The sequence below is a fragment of the Arachis ipaensis genome, chromosome B9, assembly GCF_059453495.1.
Source record: "Arachis ipaensis isolate K30076 ecotype BB chromosome B9, ASM5945349v1, whole genome shotgun sequence".
Lineage (NCBI taxonomy): Eukaryota > Viridiplantae > Streptophyta > Magnoliopsida > Fabales > Fabaceae > Arachis > Arachis ipaensis.
This window is the reverse complement of record NC_142444.1, coordinates 67,648,982-67,668,350: the sequence shown is the minus strand read 5'-3', so window position 1 is coordinate 67,668,350 and position 19,369 is coordinate 67,648,982.

Here is a 19,369-nt window from a genome sequence, read left to right as displayed (position 1 = left end):
CAAATACAAATGGCATGTCAGCAGCTAGCAGGTTACTCAGAGGTTTTGCAATTTTTGAAAAATCCTTTATAAACCTCCTATAGAATGCTGCATGTCCCAGAAAGCTTCTGATTGCATTAACATTGGTAGGTGGTGGTAATTTTTCAATTACATCTACCTTAGCTTAATCCACCTCTATTCCCTTGTTTGAAATTTTGTGTCCAAGGACAATTCCTTCAGTCACCATAAAGTGACATTTCTCCTAGTTTAAGACTGGGTTAGTCTCTTGGCACCTCTTTAGAACAAGTCCTAGATGGTCAAGGCAGGAGCTGAATGAGTCTCCAAATACTGAGAAGTCATCCATGAAGACTTTCAAAAATTTTTCTACCATATCAGAGAAGATAGAGAGCATGCACCTCTGAAAGGTTGCAGGTGCATTACACAGACCAAACGGCATCCTTCTGTAGGAAAATACTCCAGAAGGACATGTGAATGCTATTTTCTCTTGGTCTTGAGGATCTACTGCAATTTGATTGTAACCTGAATAGCCATCCAAAAAGCAGTAGTATTCATGACCTGCTAGTCTCTCTAGCATCTGGTCCATCAATGGTAAAGGAAAATGATCCTTTCTGGTGGCTGTATTGAGTCTTCTGTAGTCAATACACATACGCCACCCTGTAATTGTTCTTGTAGGAACCAGTTCATTCTTTTCATTATGAACCACTGTCATGCCTCCCTTCTTGGGGACAACTTGGACAGGGCTCACCCAGGGGCTATCAGAAATAGGATAAATAATCCTAGCTTCTAGTAACTTAGTGACCTCTTTTTGCACCACCTCCTTCATGGCTGGATTCAGCCGCCTCTGTGGTTGAACCACTGGCTTGGCATCATCCTCTAATAGTATCTTGTGCATGAATCTGGCTGGGCTAATGCCCTTAAGATCACTTATAGACCACCCAAGAGCTATCTTGTGTGTCCTTAGCACCTGAATTAGTGCTTTCTCTTCCCGTGGCTCTAAAGTAGAGCTTATGACTACTAGAAAAGTGTCATCTTCTCCCAGAAATACATATTCCAGGGATGGTGGTAGTGGTTTGAGATCGGGTTTAGGAGGCTTCTCCTCTTCCTGAGGAGTTTTCAGAGGTTCTTCTGTTTTCTCTAGTTCCTCCAGATCAGGCTGAACATCTTTAAAAATGTCCTCTAGCTCTGATTTGAGGCTCTCAGTCATATTGACCTCTTCTACCATAGACTCAATGATGTCAGCACTCAGGCAGTCTTTTAGTGTGTCTGGATGCTGCATAGCTTTGACAACATTTAACTTAAACTGATCCTCATTGACTCTCAGGGTTATCTCCCCTCTTTGGACGTCAATGAGGGTTCGTCCAGTTGCTAGGAAAGGTCTTCCTAGAATGAGAGTTGCACTCTTGTGCTCCTCCATTTACAGCGCTACAAAGTCAGTAGGAAAGGCAAATGGCCCAACGTTGATAATCATGTCCTCAATTATGCCTGATGGGATTTTAATGGAGCCATCAGCAAGTTGGAGACATATCCGGGTTGGTCTAACCTCATCAGTCAAACCAAGCTTTTTGATAATGGATGCAGGTATTAGGTTGATACTTGCCCCAAGATCACATAGAGCTGTCTTAGTACAAGCACCTTCTAATGTGCATGGTATCATAAAGCTTCCGGGATCTTTAAGCTTCTCTAGTAAGCTTTTTAGAATGACTGCACTACATTCTTCAGTGAAGTAAACTTTTTCAGTTTCTCTCCAATCCTTCTTATGACTTAAGATCTCTTTCATGAACTTAGCATAAGATGGTATTTGCTCAAGTGCCTCTGCAAACAGAATCTTTATTTCAAGAGTCCTGAGATAGTCTGCAAAGCGGGCAAATTGTTTATCCTGTTCTGCTTAGCGGAGTTTCTGAGGATAAGGCATCTTGGCTTTGTATTCTTCAACCTTAGTTGCTGCAGGTTTATTCCCTACAGAAGTGGTTGGAGAAGCCTGCTTAAGGGGGTTGTTATCAGCACTTGTAGGTGTCTGATCCCTTATTGGTGTTTGAACGCCGGAATTGGGTGCTGCATGGGCGTTTAATGCCAGATTGCCACCCTTTTCTGGCGTTTGGATGCCAGAACTGGCCATCCCTTGGGCGTTTAATGCCACTTTCTTACCCTTTTCTGGCGTTTGAATGCCAGAATCATTCCTCTCTGGGCTCTTACTGTCCTCAGAGGGATTTTGAGCAGTGGGTTGGTCATTTTCTGTTAGTTGTCCCTTTCTTGGCTTCCTGCTGCTTTGAATTGAGACATTCAATGTCTTTCCACTCCTTAATTGAACAGCTTGGCATTCTTCTGTTATCTGTTTAGATAGATGCTGTCTTGTTTGATTCAAGTGTTTTTCCATATTCTCATTAGCATCTTTGGTTTCTTGCAGCATTTCTTTAAATTCTGCTAACTGTTTTGTTATAATAAGCAATTGCTGATTGAGTTCAGCAACTTGTTCTTGAGGTCTAAGTTTAGTGGATACTGCATTAGCTTCTTCTTTCATGGAGGGCTCACTACTGAAGTATAGATATTGATTTCTAGTAACTGTATCAATGAGCTCTTGAGCCTCTTCAATTGTCTTTTTCATATGTATAGATCCACCAGCTGAGTGGTCTAGAGACATTTGGGCCTTTTCTGTAAGTCCATAATAAAAGATGTCTAACTACACCCATTCTGAAAATATTTCAGAGGGGAATTTCCTTAGCATCCTTCTGTACCTCTCCCAGGCATTATAAAGGGATTCATTATCCTCTTGTTTAAAGTCTTGGATGTCCAGCCTTAGCTGTGTCATCCTTTTTGGAAGGAAATATTGATTCAGGAATTTGTCTGATAACTGTTTTCTTGTTCTTATACTTGCTGTGGGTTGGTTATTTAACCACCTCTTAACTTGATCTTTTACAGCAAATGGAAACAGCAATAGTCTGTAGACATCCTGATCTACTTCCTTATCACGTACTGTGTCAGCAATTTGTAAGAATTGTGCCAGAAACTCAGTAGGTTCTTCTTGTGAAAGACCGAAATATTGGCAATTTCCTGCACCATGATAATGAGCTGAGGATTTAGCTCAAAACTTCTTGCTTTGATGGGAGGTATACAGATACTACTCCCATAGGAAGCATTAGTGGGGTTAGCATATCACCCCAGAGTCCTTCTGGACTGTTCATTTCCACTTAGGTCCATGATGGAGAAAATAAAATATTTTTGTTTTTATTTTATTTAATTAAGGATAACCGAATTAAAAAGGAAATAAGATAAAATAAGATAATTAAAAAATAAAATATAAGTTTTGAAAAAAAATAAAAATTCGAGTACTAAAATGACTAATTAATTAAAAGGATTTGAAAAAATTTGGATATGATTTTAAAATTTTAAAGATTCAAAACTTTCTTAAAAAGGAAACACAAAACTTAAAATTTTTCAATCAAGATAATAAAATAGATCAAGTAATTCGAAAATTATGTCTAAAAGGAAAATTATTTTGAAAAATTTTATAAAAGATTTTCAAATTTTGAAAATTGAAAATTGAAATTTGAAATAAAATAAGATAAGATTTTGAAAAAGATATGAATTTTTTTTTTGAAAAACATTTGAAGTTTGAAATTTTAAAACTAAGATAAGATAGAATAAAAAAAATTAGAATAAAAATCTGAATTTTTAAAAGTAAAAATCGAAAATTCAATCAAAATAAAGAGAAAAGATATTTTGAATTTAATGAGGAAGGAGAAAAACAATAAAAAGACACCAAAGATAGAATTTTTAGATTAAAACAAAGAAAATAAACAAGAAAACATTGAATGTCAAGATGAACATCAAGAACACTTTGAAGATCAAGATGAACACCAAGAACAAATTTTGAAAATTTTTTTAAGGAAATAAGGACACAAAGGACACCAAACTAAAAAATTTTTATATTTTGGACACTAATAATTCAAAAATTCACAAGAAAAACAAGGAAAGACACAAAACAAGAATGACTAAAGATCAAATAAGGAAAATAAATAAGAACAACTTGAAGATCAATAAAGAACTAAGAACATGTAATTCGAAAAATTGAAAGAAAAATAAAAACATGCAATTGACACCAAACTTAAAACATGAAACTAAACTCAAACAGAAGACTAAATTAAGAAGTTATTGGTTTTAAAAATGTTTGAAAATAATTTAGAAAAAGAAAATAAGGATTCTAAAATTTTAACCAAAAATAATAATAGAAGACTCAATTTTAGTGACTCTAAACCAAAAAGATATATTTTTCCTATTCTAAGCAACAAAATAAACCGTCAGTTGTCCAAACTCGAACAATCCCCGGCAACGGCGCCAAAAACTTCGTGCACGAAATTGTGATTACACTTTTCACAACTCCGCACAACTAACCAACAAGTGCACTGGGTCGTCCAAGTAATACCTTACGTGAGTAAGGGTCGATCCCACAGAGATTGTCGGCTTGAAGCAAGCTATGGTTATTTTGTAAATCTTAGTCAGGAGATTAACGATAAGAGTGATTGTATTTATGAAAATAAATGACATGAAATAAATAGTACTGGTGATTCAGTAATGAGAAACAGGCTGAGGTTCCGGAAATGCTCTATCGTCTGAATCTCTGCTTTCCTACTGTCTTCTTCTCCAAACATGCATAGTTTCCTTCAATGGCAAGTTGTATGATCCTCTCGGATGAAAACTACCAGGTACGATCTCTGCACGGCTAATCAACTATCGGATTTCTCGTCTCGGATGAAAAATACCCATGTCCTTTTGCACACTGTCACTGCGCCCAACATTCACAGGTTTGAAGCTCGTCACAGTCATCCCTTCCCAGATCCTACTCAGAATACCACAGACAAGATTTAGACTTTCCGGATCCCAGGAACGCTGCCAATTGGTTCTAGCTTATACCACGAAGGTTCTAATCTCCGGACTCGGTCCGTTGATCAGAAACCCAAGAGATACGCACTCAAGTTGTCGCCCAATGACTACGTTGAGCTCAGATAGAACGGAGTGGTTATCATACACACGTTCATAGAATTGAGGATAATGATGAGTGTCACGGATCATATCATTCTCTAGATTGAAGTACAAGTGAGTATCTTAGAATAGAACCAAGCGTGATTGAATAGAAAACAGTAGTAATTGCATTAATCCATTGAAACACAGCAGAGCTCCTCACCCCCACCTATGGGGTTTAGAGGCTCATGCTGCAGAAGATACAATATGAAGTGTAAAATGCCATAAGGTACGAAATGAATCTCTAAAAGTAGTTTTAATACTAAACTAATAACTTAGGTTTACAGAAAATGAGTAACTAAGTGCAAATAGTGCAGAATTCCACTTTCGGGACCCACTTGGTGCGTGCCTGGGCTGAGCTTTCAAGCTTTCACGTTCATATGCCCAAAGTTGGCATTAAACACCACCCTGGGTGCCAGAATGGGCGTTTAATGCCGAAAAAGGTGCCATTTCTGGCGTTTTACGCCAGAAAGTTTTAGACTGACTTTGGACGCCAGTTTGGGCCATCAAATTTCGGGCAAAGTATGGACTATTATATATTTCTGGAAAGCCCAAGATGTCTACTTTCCAACGCAATTGAGAGCGCTCCAATTGGGATTTTATAGCTTGATAAAATCCATTTCGAATGCAGGAGGGTCAGAATCCAACAGCATCTGCAGTCCTTTTTCAGCCTCTGAATCAGATTTTTGCTCAGGTCCCTAAATTTCAGCCAGAAAATACCTGAAATTACAGAAAAACACACAAACTCATAGTAAAGTCTAGAAATGTGATTTTTGAATAAAAACTAAAAAAATTATAATAAAATGTGACTAAAACATACTAAAAACTATGTAAAAACAATGCCAAAAAGGGTATAAATTATTCGCTCATCAGAAACCCACTAGGCAATTCTAAACTCCAAAGTAAATGAGGTTCAAGACTAGAGTTTCACTAATCTAAACAGGGTAAGATTATGCAAACTATTCCACCATATCAATGATCCATAACCTCAGTTGTCCACCATACATCTTAGCATATCTCTCTTTCAGTATCACAGTCTAACATCATATGATTCAGTAATCCAGCAGTAACAAACACAAGTAATAGGGGGCAAACATAATCAAGAGCAATTACAAAATATATAGCAATTAGCAGTTATACAGAGATATAACATGATGCATGCCTATCCTACTGGCCATGAGCTCATGTGTCGGTTAAACTACTAGAACCCAACACAGCCGGTAGCTAACCTGGACATTGTCTCTTTGTTGTATCTCAGCATATCGGTTGGCCGTTAGAAGGAGAGTGCCCTGTCACCATGCAACCAGAGATAACCATGAAATAAGCAGGATTAACCACCATCCTTATTTTGGCATAATTCAGTTTAGTGCAAGCGGGATTTAGCACCCTCCTTACCAAGAGTAAACATCAGTCAAAACACAAGCAGGATTAACCACTGCGTTTTCCAAAACACATATAAGATCGTTATGCATGCGTGATTAACCTCAGGCTTTGCAAAAACAGTGAATCATATCACAATTAGTATTATTATTCATGTCTTTAACCAAGTTTTTATTCAGTAAGTTCATTAACTACAAACTTTCATCAACCTTCCTTAACTTAGATTCATAACCCTAATATCGATGATATGGATTTAAAATTGTCAAGTGTACCGAATCGCATCAAGTAATACCACCGTGAATGGGTTATCGTTCCCACGAGGATAAACATTTTAAGCAAGCAATGATCAACTGATTATTCTAGTTAGAGATTCAAATTTGAATGATGACCAATCAAGATCATAAGCTGGAATTTAAATGAATTGGTAATGAAGTAAATGAAAGCAATAAATGATCGAAATGTAAATGATTGGAATGTAAATAATTAGAAAGTAAATGACTGGAATTAGTAAAGTGTAGGAAATTAATCAATGTAAATGTTCATTAAGTAAAGGCAATTATAACACAAGATAAGAAAGCAATGATAGTAAGAGCATTGGTGTTCAAAGACATTGAATCCTCAGGATCAATAAATATTATCTCTACCTCAATAATGTAATTATTGATCTCTAGAAAATCATAAGTGAATGAATCCCAATTCCTTGGTGATTAAATCTCTCTTGACTTAATCAATTGTCAATTCCTTGATCAATTGCTCAGGAGAAGAGATGAAGTGTATTCTCTATTTAGCACCACACAATCCTTAAGATATAGAATTGGTTGATTATATGTTACGTATCAAATCCAAACCTAGAATTAGAAGAGTTGAGGGAGAGAGATTTCCAGCTTAATTTGTATGATCACTCTTCCAAGTATCTCATATAATGCAATTCAGATTCAAACTATTTTTCAATAGATTTGGACTCTTGAAATGAAGAATAAAAACTCTTTCCTAAGAAGAAATAATGTATAAATCAAAGATAGAGAATCAATCACATTAATCTATTGAATTTCAATAGAGCTCTTCCCCCAATGGAGGAAAGTTAGTGACTCATGATTCAAAGACATTACAAAGATGAAGTAATGTGAAAAAATGTCAAAATTCTTTAACAAAGTGTTTCCTCTAGGCTTATATACTCCATCCTCAATTACATACAAATTCAAAATTGTCAAATTAAAGTTAAATTCAGCTTTAACTCAACAAGATCTCATGGGCTTTGTGATAGTCTTAAATCCTCTCATTAGAAGCCTTCTTCTTCAAGAATGGCCCAAAATTTGCCTCTGTTCTAAGTTGCTGTGGGACACTAAGTTAATGGCGTTGGACGGTATTAGCTTTCTTGCTTCCAAATTAGCCTCTGTTAGCATTTGCCGTCGGATGGCATGAACTTGCCATTGGACACCATCCATTCCTCCAAGACTTGTCTTAAATTCCCTCTCTATTTGGATTTTCCGTTGGACGCCACTTATTTGGCGTTAAATGCGAAATGGGTATCGTGCGTACGCATGTGACATACGTACGCATGATTTTCATTATGACATTAGTTGTGTGTATGTGCATAGGATGTGTACACTCAACAACCTCTTCACCTTTGAATGCAAGCTAAAAACATGCATATGCATCTCACATGCGTACGCATGACATCCCTTCCTGCAACAGTTGTGCGTACCCACATAGGATGCGTACGCACGATTTCTTTTTTGCTGTTGGATGCCACTTATATGGTGTTGGACGAAAAATGAGTCCAGAGGCTAAATTTGATGAATGTGGGCTTAAAACAATGTGCCATAAGCTTCAAAGTGTGTCATAAGTTTCAAAGTGTGTGATAAGCTTTCTTTTTGCTTCTCTTGATCCTTGTTTTATTTTGTTTTTCCTTCAAAATCTCATGAAACCAAAATATTGAACACACTTCAAAGTATTTCTCACTAATCTATGAAATTATTGCTCATAACACAATAACTATTGACTTATTGCATGAAATTTTTAAAGAAAAACAACTAAAAATGTAAGTACATCAACCGGCACGGCTTATTCGGGTGGCGGCTTCCACATCTCTAGCTTCTCAAGTCATCTAAAGCAGCCTTCGTCTATTTTCCTTTACCATTTCTCTAGTAGTTGTCATTCCTTCAGAAATCATTCTGGCTTTGGGGGGAGTGTTGACGAGGTAGAAAATTGCCAATTAAGAATTTATAATAAGAATAGCGTTGCAAGTACAGTCCTTAACCAACAAAAATTCTGCTTATCAATTTAAAAAAGGTTGTCACAAAATTTGAATAAAAATACTGGGAGTAGGAATCCCAGGTCGTCTCCCAACGAGTTGACAAAAGAGTGCTATTTTATTAGTCAGGAGTTTTTCGAAAAATTTTAAGAGTTGGAGAACAGAAAAATAAATGATTGAAAATTAAAGCAATGTAAATTAAAAGAGATTTATGTATTCAAAATAAAAAGCCTTGACCAGGGAAGATTAGTTGGAAGTTCTATCCTTGTTGAATTTTTCAAGTGTAATAGCAAGAGGTTGTTGTTTTCACTTAGTCAACCCTTACCGAATAAAGGAAAGTCAAGTGATTGAGCTAACTCTTACTCACAAGTCCTAATCCTCTCCTATGGAAGGATTAGCGTTAGTCAATAGAGAGTTAGCCAACAACTTCAAATTGAAATTGACACTTGAGTATTCCAACTCAAGGGTCTCCTTTTAATCAACTCCCAAGTCAAGTTGGGAGTCTACCCCATTGACATGGATACTACTTTCACAAACATATAAAGGGAATAGAAAGAAGACATAATAAATTAAATAAAATAGGAACTGAAAATTAATTAAAGGTAAAAGTAATTCTTTGCATTAAGAAATTCCAAAATCATAAACATACGTATCTGAACAGGGTTAATGGGCAATTAAAAGAGTAAAGGAATAAGAAAACAAACTAGAATAATGGAAACTTAAACGGAGGTAATAGCTCTTCTCAATATCCAAATCAAAAGCATAAAACTCTAAAGCTGTGAATGTGAAAAAACCTAGAGGAAGTAGTAGAATTCTCTCTAAGATTCTAATCTAAAACTCAAAAACTATGCAAATGAGAATGTGTGTGGAGTCTCTGCTTGTTCCCTAGCTCTAGTCTGTGTTTCTGGGCCGAAAACTGGGTCCAAACTCAGCCCAAAATCACCCCTAGTATTTTCTGCGTTTTCTGTACATGGTGCACGTCATGCATACGCGTCAGTCACGCGAACGCATCACTGGTCATCTTCGCGTGTCACGCGTACGCGTTAGGTGCGCGCATGCGTCGCCGCGCAAACTCCAATTCAAGCGCACGCGTGAGCCATGCGTGTGCGTCACTTCTCGCTGGTTGTCTCCTTTATTTCTTGTGTTCCTTCCGTTTTTGCAAGCTTCCTCTCTATCCTCTAAGCCATTCCTGCCCTATATAGCCTAAAAACACTTAACACACAGATCACGGCATCGAATGGTATAAAGGGGAATTAAAATACACAATTTAGACGCTTAGAAAGCAAGTTTTCAACCATAGAACAAAAATGGAAAGGAACTGTAAACTCATGCAAATTGTATGAATAAGTATGCAAAGGCTTGATAAAAACCACTCAATTGGGCACAAAATAAACCATAAAATAGTGGTTTATTAAGTGTGCTGTGTATCCCCTCCTCTTGAAGTCTTGACCCCTCGATGCGAAATCCCTATCTTGACCCTTTTTATAGAACTCTCGGTGGTCATTTCTCACCTCCGTATTTTGCCTTAAACATGGTTCTTCTACTCTACTCTTGTTCACCAACTCAAAAACTACTCGAACCTCCATAGACACAACAGCACTCATGATGTCACTCTGAAGTCCACTCTTAGACTTAATGATGCATGAACATCTTTAGTTGTTTTTTTAGTAATTTTTTCAATAAAGTTATTGAAGTTCCTATTCTTAATTGAGACTTTCGTGCTTTAATCAATATTTCTTGAAGTTGCTTTGAGCTTTGGTATGTGTAGGAATGTATTGAAAATAAGCAAGAACAAGGATGAAAAGAAGCAAGCAAGAGAAGCACTAGAAGCAATGAGGAAGAAAGGCTAGGAACCAAACCACCCAGAGGTAGGGGAAGACTGGAGGAAATAGAAAGCTTTATGGACCAAATAGAGAGCTCTTTGGACCAAGAATGCAATAATGAAAGCCCCTGGAGTGTTGAAGCAAAGCCATGCGTTATACACATGGAATGGTGCGTATATACACACCAACAACACACCTCCAGTTGCCAAATGAAGACCCTTGTGTTATACGCATGGTATTTGGCGTATATATGCCCTGACCTCTTCACACTCCAACGAGCATAACTTGAGTTAGAGAAATCCAAATGAAGCAGTTTCAGCGGCATTAGAAAGCTAGCATTCAAAGCTTTCACGATATATAATAATAGTCTATAGTAGACATGCGTCTAGTATAGCATCCTCATGCGTTGAATTCTTATGTTATAGTTGGGAATTCCTGCGTTACACATGAGAATTCGTGCATTATACTTGCCAAGCCTCACAGAGACCAAATATTCCCAAATGAAGACCCATGCGTTATACGCAGGTACATGCGTATAATGCATCAAAATGGACCACTCTCAGGGCCTTCAATTCACTTACCATTTCCTCAATTCTTGAAGCACTTAAGTGGGTAACTCAAGGCTTAACATGAGCCTATGAAATCAGATATTAATTGCCAATTGTAGAGAAGATCAAAGGAGCTTACCTTGAAGGAAAAATCCTTTGATAAGATTTAATTAATGAAATTTGATTTGGTTTAGTTTTGCTTTTGAATTAGTTTGAATTCTGAATTAGTTTTTAGGGTTAGTATAAAAAGGAAAAGAGTTACACACGTGCCTCTATTCCTTCAACCGTTTTCAATACATTGCCTTTGATTTCCATTCTACCATGAGCAACTAATCTCTTCTATTAAAGTTAGGAGCTCTATTTATTTTGATGGATTAATATTATTTTTTTCTACTTTTGATTTATACCTTGATGTTTTATTCAAGAAGTGAGTTTCGTTCTTCATTCTAAGGATTAGAGTATATTAGAAAATAACTTTAATCTGAATTGAATTAATTTATTATCTTGAAAGAGTTAATCTTTGGAATTAAGCTAGAAACTCCTTCTCATAATTCTTTCAATGTCCAAGGCGAACTTTGATAAGTGACATACAATCAATTAGGGTTGGTTCTTAAGAATTGTGTTACTTTAAATAAGAAACTGTGCTTAAACTCTTCTCATAGTTAATTGATCAAAGAATTGATGGTTAATTAAGTTAAGGAAATTTGGATTACCAAGGGATTAGAGTATAATTATTTATGGTTTGCCATGAACATATCTTTGTATGATTAAAGAAGATAGCAAGATATATTGATCCTGAAATTTAAATATCTCTAAAATCTTAATATTTATTGCTTTCACTCACCGTTTGCTATTTTATTTGCCTCTGTTCATGTTTAATTCATTCATTCCTATGATTTTGATTTGTCAAATTAGAACAATCAATTAATCATTGTTGGTTAGTTCATTAATCCTCGTGGGAACGATAACCCACTTACCGTGGTATTACCTGATATGATTTGGTGCACTTGCCGAATTGTGGTTTTGCAAAAATTCATGTCAAGTTTTTGGTGCCGCTGTTGGGGATTAACTGAGATTAATAACTACCACATTAATTGATTTCCTAAATTAGACCTTTTATTTTCTTTTACTACTCACTGGAATTCTCTTCAGTGTGACATTGAAAGTTCTATATTTTCTCTTATTTTTCCATACTTTTGCATGCAGGAAAACAAAGACAAGGACCCCCTCTTGTTTGATCCAGAAATTGAAAGAACTTTTCATCAATTAAGGAAGAAATCTAAAATTCAAGAGGAGGGAATTCGAGAGAAGTTTGAGGAAGAAAGCATGGCAAACAACAATGGCAATGCAAGGAGAACTCTTGGAGACTTTGTTATCCCTACAAATAATAGTTGTAGGAGTAGCATAGTGCGAGGCCCACTGTGGAGGCAAACAACTTTGAGTTGAAGCCTCAACTCATCACTTTGGTGTAACAAAATTGTCAATTTAGTGGGAGCCCTCAAGAAGATCCTAAATTGTTCATATCAAGCTTCCTACAAATATGTGACACAGTCAAATCCAATGGTGTCTCTGCTAAAGCTTATCACTTGATGTTGTTCCCATTCTCTGTAAGGGACCGAACCAAGTAGTGGCTTAAAACTCAACCAAAGAAAAGCATTTGGTTAATAATTCTTAACCAAATTTTTCTCACCACAAAGGTTGGCAAAGCTAAGACATGATATCCAAACTTTCACTAAAAAAGATGGAGAATCTCTCTGTAAAGCTTGGTAAAGGTACAAAGAAATGTTGAGAAAGTGCCCCAAAGATATGTTTGCTAATTAGGTACAACTCCAAATATTCTATGATGGACTCACTCATGCCTCTAGAACTTTATTGGATTCATCAACTGGAGGATTCATGCATATGAAGATGATTGAAGAAGCCTTAGAATTGATTGAGATTGTGGCTAACAATCAATATTTGTACTCATCTGAGAGAAAAATGAAGAGAGATGTGATAGGATTAGATACTTTGGACACTATTTTGGCACAAAATAAAATGATGTCTCAGCAAATCTCCTCACTCACAAAGTAATTGGGACACATGCAAGTCTCAACAATGGCATCACAAGTTGTTCTCTATAACTTGTGTGGAGGTGCTCACAAGGATGAAGAATGTGGGTTGTTCAAGGACAAGCAAGTAAATTATATGGAAAATTTTCAAAAGCCAATACTCAATGACCCCTTCTAAAAAATTTATAATTCTGGATGAAAGAAACTACCCCAATTTTCATTGGGGCAATCAAGAGCCAAAGAACTTCACTGTACCTCACCAACAACAATCTCAACCCATATAACCACTAATTCACCAAAGACTTTCTTCTCTAGAAACCAAATTCTCTTCTCTGAAAACTAAATTTTCTTCTCTTGAAACTACCATTGAAAAACTATCTCAAGCCACTACCACAATAGCCCAATCCACCTCGACATTCATGCAACAAACTCAAAATTTTATAGATGAGATAAGAGCCAACTTCCAAAATCAAGGTGCATCCATTAGAAACCTGGAAGTACAAATAGGAAAAATTGCCAAGCAACTCATAGAGAGGTCATACAACATTTTTCCAAGTGATACAATTCTCAATCTAAGAAAAGAATGCAAAGCCATTAGTTTAAGAAGTGGAAGAATGGTTAGCACTGAAAATAAAGCTCAAACATAGGTACCAAAAGTGCATGTGGAAGAGGGAAAACAAGAAAAGGAGAGCACTGTTCATGCTCCATAAATTGAAGCTCCAAAGAAAAAGAAAATAGTGGCTCCTTATCAACCAAGAATTTCATACCCTCAAAGGCTCAAGGAGGGAGAACCAAGAGAAGCAATACTTCAAATTCTCAGAGGTGTTCAAGAAGCATCACATTAATATTCCATTCATAAAAGCCTTACAACAAATACCTATTTATGCTATCCAAGAAGAAGACTTTGAAGGAAGATGAAATAGTTGTACTGACCAAGGAATATAGTGCAATAATTCAAAGAATTTTGCCAAGAAAAATACAAGATCCAGGGAGCTTCCAAATTCCATACACCATTGAAAACACATTCTTTGAGAAAGCCTTGTGTGATTTAGAAGTAAGTATCAATTTGATGCCTCTCTCTATGATAAAGAAGCTACACATTCAAGAGGTCAAGCCCATAAGAATAGCTCTACAAATGGCAGACAAGTCAATAAAACATGCATATGGGGTAATTGAGAATGTCTTGATCAAAGTGAAAAAGTTTTTCCTTCTAATAGATTTTGTTATTCTTGATATGGAGAAAGATGAAAATGCCTCAATCATTCTAGGGAGACCTTTCCTAACCACTAGGAAAGCCCTCATTGATGTTGAACAAGGTGAATTAATGTTTATGATAAGCATTTAGTTTTTCATGTTTTCAATATCATGCATCACTCAAGTGATAAGGAGGATTCCATGAAGGTTGAATCAAGTAATCCAAGCCTTCAATAACTGCTAATGAAGCTAACAAGAATTTACAACCAAAGCCTCCCTTTGAAATCAACAAAACACCCTTGACAAACGGATGTTTGCTAGTAAAGAATTTTATAAAAATAATCATGTTGTAAGTATAGTTTCTAAACCAGCAAAGAATCCTTTGGTACAAAAATTTGGTTGTCACAAGTAATAAAACCCAATAAAATTTATAACCGAAGTATTTAAACCTCGGGTCGTCTCTCAAGGAATTGTAGGGAGGTGTATTTATTATTGGTTATGAGTTTTCTGGGGAATGTTGAGTTTGGGCAATGGGCAAATAAATAATTATAAATTAAAGCAATGAAAATTAACAAGAGATTTTATATAATAAAAAATAAAAAGCCTTGAATGAAAGAATGATTAATTGGAAGAAAATAAATTATTAATTAGAAAAACTCTTGGCAAGGTATGAGAATTGGAAATCCCATCCTAGTTATCCTTATCAAGGGTGATGAAAATTGTTTATTGCTCCCACTTAGTTAACCCTTACTAAATAAAGGAAAGTCAAGTGGACTAATCAATTTGATTCCTCAAGTCCCAGTCAACTCCTGTGGAAAGACTAGCTTTAGAGGGATCCAAATCAATCAGCAATTCCCAATTCTCAATCAACAGCTGAGTTTGATAACTCAAGTGTCACCAATTACTCAACCAAAGCCAAAAGTGAAAAATCCAAATTATTTATATCATAAATAGAATAAAGCAATTATAAATCTGAAATACCTCGAATTGTATTGAATCAAATTAAACATAGGAATCCATAAACCAATTTGGGAAAATAAACAAACTAAAGTAATAAAATAAATAAAAGTAGAAGAGAACATAAATTAAAGGAACATTGAACCTGGAATGAAAAAATAACCATAAATTGAGAGGAATCCTAATCCTAAAAATCTAAATCCTAAATCCTAAATCCTAAGAGAGAGGAGAGAGCCTCTCTCTCTAAAACTACATCTAAAACCTGAAATTGTGAATTATGAATGCTGTGTTAATGAATGGATGGATTCCCCCACTTTATAGCCTCTAATCTGTGTTTTTTGGGTCGAGAACTGGGCCAAAAATAGCCTAGAAATCGCTGGTTGCAATTTCTACCACGCTGATTTCCGCAGATGCGACGCGTGCACGTGATGCACGCATCGGCGCCGTCTATCCTCAGGGAAACTATAGAAAATTATATATCATTTCGAAGCCCCAGATGTTAGCTTTTCAACTCAACTGAAACCACGTCATTTGGACTTCTGTTGCTCAAGTTATGGTTGATTTAGTACTAGAAGGTCAGGCTGGACAGCTTTAGCAGTTCCTTTAATTTCTTGTATTCCTTCCACTTTTGCATGCTTCCTTTCCATCCTCTAAGCCATTTCTGCCCTATTTCACGGCATCGAATGGTAATAACGGAGGATTAGTATTAGCAAATATAAGGCCAAAGAAGCATGTTTTCAATCATAGCACAAAATTAGGAAGGAAAACGTGAAACATGCGAATTATATGAATAAGTGTGAGAATAATGGATAAAACCCACTCAATTAAGCACAAGATGTACCACGGAATAGTGGTGCATCAACCCTCTGACATCGAACCTAAGTTTGATGTTGGAAGTGTATCACCAAATAAAGAAAAGAAAGTTCTCAAGAAGGTGCCCAGGGGTAGATAATAAACCACTATTTTATGGTTTATCTTGTGCTCAATTGAGTGGTTTTTATCAAGCCTTTGCACACTTATTCATACAATTGCATGATTTTACAATTCCTTCCTAATTTTGTTCTATAATTGAAAACTTACTTCCCGAGCCTCTAAATTGTGTATTTTAATTCCCCTTTATACCATTCGATGCCATGATCTGTGTGTTAAGTGTTTTCGGGCTTTATAGGGCAGGAATGGCTTAGAGGATGGAGATGAAGCTTGCAAAAATAGAAAGAGCACAGGAAATAAAGGAGATAACTAGCGAGGAGCGACGCGCACGCATGGCTCACGCGTGCGCATGAATCGGAGTTCGCACGGCGACGCGTGCGTGTGCCTGACGCGTACGCGTGGTACGCGAAAATGACCAGCGATGCGTACGCGTGACTGATCCGTACGCGTGACATGCGCCACCTGCAGAAATTGCAGAAAATGCTGGGGGCAATTTTAGGCTGAGTTTGGACCCAATTTTCGGCCCAGAAATATAGACTAGAGCCAGGGAACGAGCAGAGACTCAACACACATTCCCATTCGCATAGTTTTCAGTTTTAGATTGGAATCTTAGAGAAAATACACACTTCCTCTAGGTTTTCTTCACATTCATAGATTTCTAGTTTTATGGTTTTGATGCTTTTGCTTTGGATATTGAGAAGAGTCACTACCTCCGTTGAAGTTGCTATTCTAGTTTGTTTTCTTATTCCTTTACTCTTTTAATTGCCCATTAACCCTGTTCAGATACGTATGTTTATGCTTTTGGGATTTATTAAGGCAAGGAACTATTTTTATCTTTAATTAATTTTCAGTATTATTCTATTTAATTTAACATGTCTTCTTCTTATTCCCTTTTTATGCCTGTGAACGTTATATTCATGTCAATGGAGGAGACTCCCAACTTGACTTGGGGGTTGATTAAAAGGAGACCATTGAGTTGGAATACTCGAGTGATTTGTTCAATTGGAAGTTGTTGGCTAACTCTCTATTTACTAATGCCAATCCTTCCATAAGGAGAGGATTAGGACTTGCGGATAAGAGTTAGCTCAATCACTTGACTTTCCTCTATTTAGTAAGGGTTACCTAAGTGAAAACAACAACCTCTTGCTATTCCACTTGGGAAAATCCAACAAGGATAGAACTTCCAATTAATCTATCCCAGGTCAAGGTTTTTATTTAATTATATAAATTCTCTTGCTAATTTTCATTTCTTTAAATTATAATTATTTATTTTCCTGTCCTCCAACTCTTAAAATTTCTCGGAAAACTCCTGACTAATAAAGTAGCACTCTTTTGTCAACTCGTTGGGAGACGACCTAGGATTCCTACTCCCAGTATTTTTATTCTAAAATTCCGACCTCGGAAAACTCCTGCATTTTGCATTCTGCATAAAAAAAAAAAGTACACGACGTGCGAGCGTCGCTGACGCGTACGCGTCATATGTGCGTGCGTGCATTAAATGAACTGAACAGAAAGTTGGGAAGGAGTGGGGTTGGACACGTGCCTTGCGCACAAGCAAGTCCACGCGTATGCGTCGCTTGCGATTTCAGCACATCACGCGTACGCGTCCCTGACGCGCACACGTGACCAAGAAAAATTGGCATAAATGGTGTTTGGCCAGAGAGTTATGTTGGTGTGGGGCTGGAACTGTGCTGGGAGCACAAGCTCCATCACGCGTACGCGTCCTTGACGCGTGCGTGTCGTTTTCCCAAAAGGGACATCCATACGTGCGCGTGCCTGACGTGCACGCATCGTATGCCATTTTTGCACCACGCCCAGAGCGAACAGAGAGTTGTGCATACGCGTCGATTCCTTCGCGCGTTTCGCACAATCAAAGGCACACGTACGCGTGCTCGATGCTTACGCGTCACTTTTTAATCTGCGCGACCCACGCGTACGCGTGATGCACGCATACGCGTCACAATTAAACCACCTCAGCGCCTGATTTTAAATTATCCCTCCCCCAATCCTAATTCTTTTCCGATCCTAATTATCTCTTCTTCCTTTTTCCTCCCTTCTTCCTTATTCTTTCTTCATATCTATTACTTTCTTCTTTCTTTCTTCATCTTCTTTATCAGGTTTCTTTTCTTCCTCCCATCTACTCTTTCATTATTGCATTTATTTGTGTTTATTTCTTCTCTATTTTTCTTTTAGCTTAATTATTTATGGTTTCTTTTTCTTTTCTTTTTTCTTGCATTCTTATGTTGGTATTGGAATCTTATTTGGGTATTACCTTATTATACTGAAGCTTGCGAACATTACATGAAGTGAATTGGCAATTGATATTCTAATTTGGCTCTCATATACATTTGGATTATATTATTTTCATTCCTACTTTAACTTGTTCACCAAGTGTTTGTGCAAAAGCACCTATGGCATATTGAACTCTATTTTGTTTTCTTCTTTTACTCGAATGCCTCTTTTTCACAACATTTGTACTCCACATGTATTTGGGATTTTCATTCACAATTGTCATCATCCACATACTCTCTAAATTGGCACATTTAATTATTGATGCTTGAGTTATGCTTCTCATGCCTATTGCTTGCATGCTCTTACTCTCTTGCATCTAATCATTATGAATTACCTTCTTGTTCCTCATTGATGTCTTACCTACATGTTGTAGCTACCATGTATTTGAGCTATCATCTTTCCTTTGGCATTAATTATCACTTGGAATTTTCTTCCTTCTGGTTCTTTATTTATCTAAACTTCACATTCTTCCTTTTTCTTTCTTCCTTAGGCATGGGTACCAAGAACGGAAAGGAGAAGGCCACTGACAAAACACCGGCAAGGAGAGGAACCAAGAGAATACTGGCAAAGGCACTACCATCTACCAGTGTAAAGCCACCAGCAAAGCGGGTAAAGAAGATCATTAAGGTTGATGAAGCAGAAAAAGCCTTTCCCGTATGAGACTCCACACGGTTTGCTAACTGTTATTACGAACAGATGTTCCCCATCCTAGCCGAGAAGAACTACAACAATAAGCATCTACTCATTGTTCTAACACACTTTGTTGATTTTGTGGAGCCTCGCATAGAGTGGAGACAGCAGAGAATTTTGAGGAGATAGCCACGAGAGGCCAACTTATCATGGGTAGTTGAATTCTACTCAAACTTCTACTCACCTACTCTGCAGATTGTCTTCGTTCGTCAACAGCAGGTCCCTGTCTCTGAG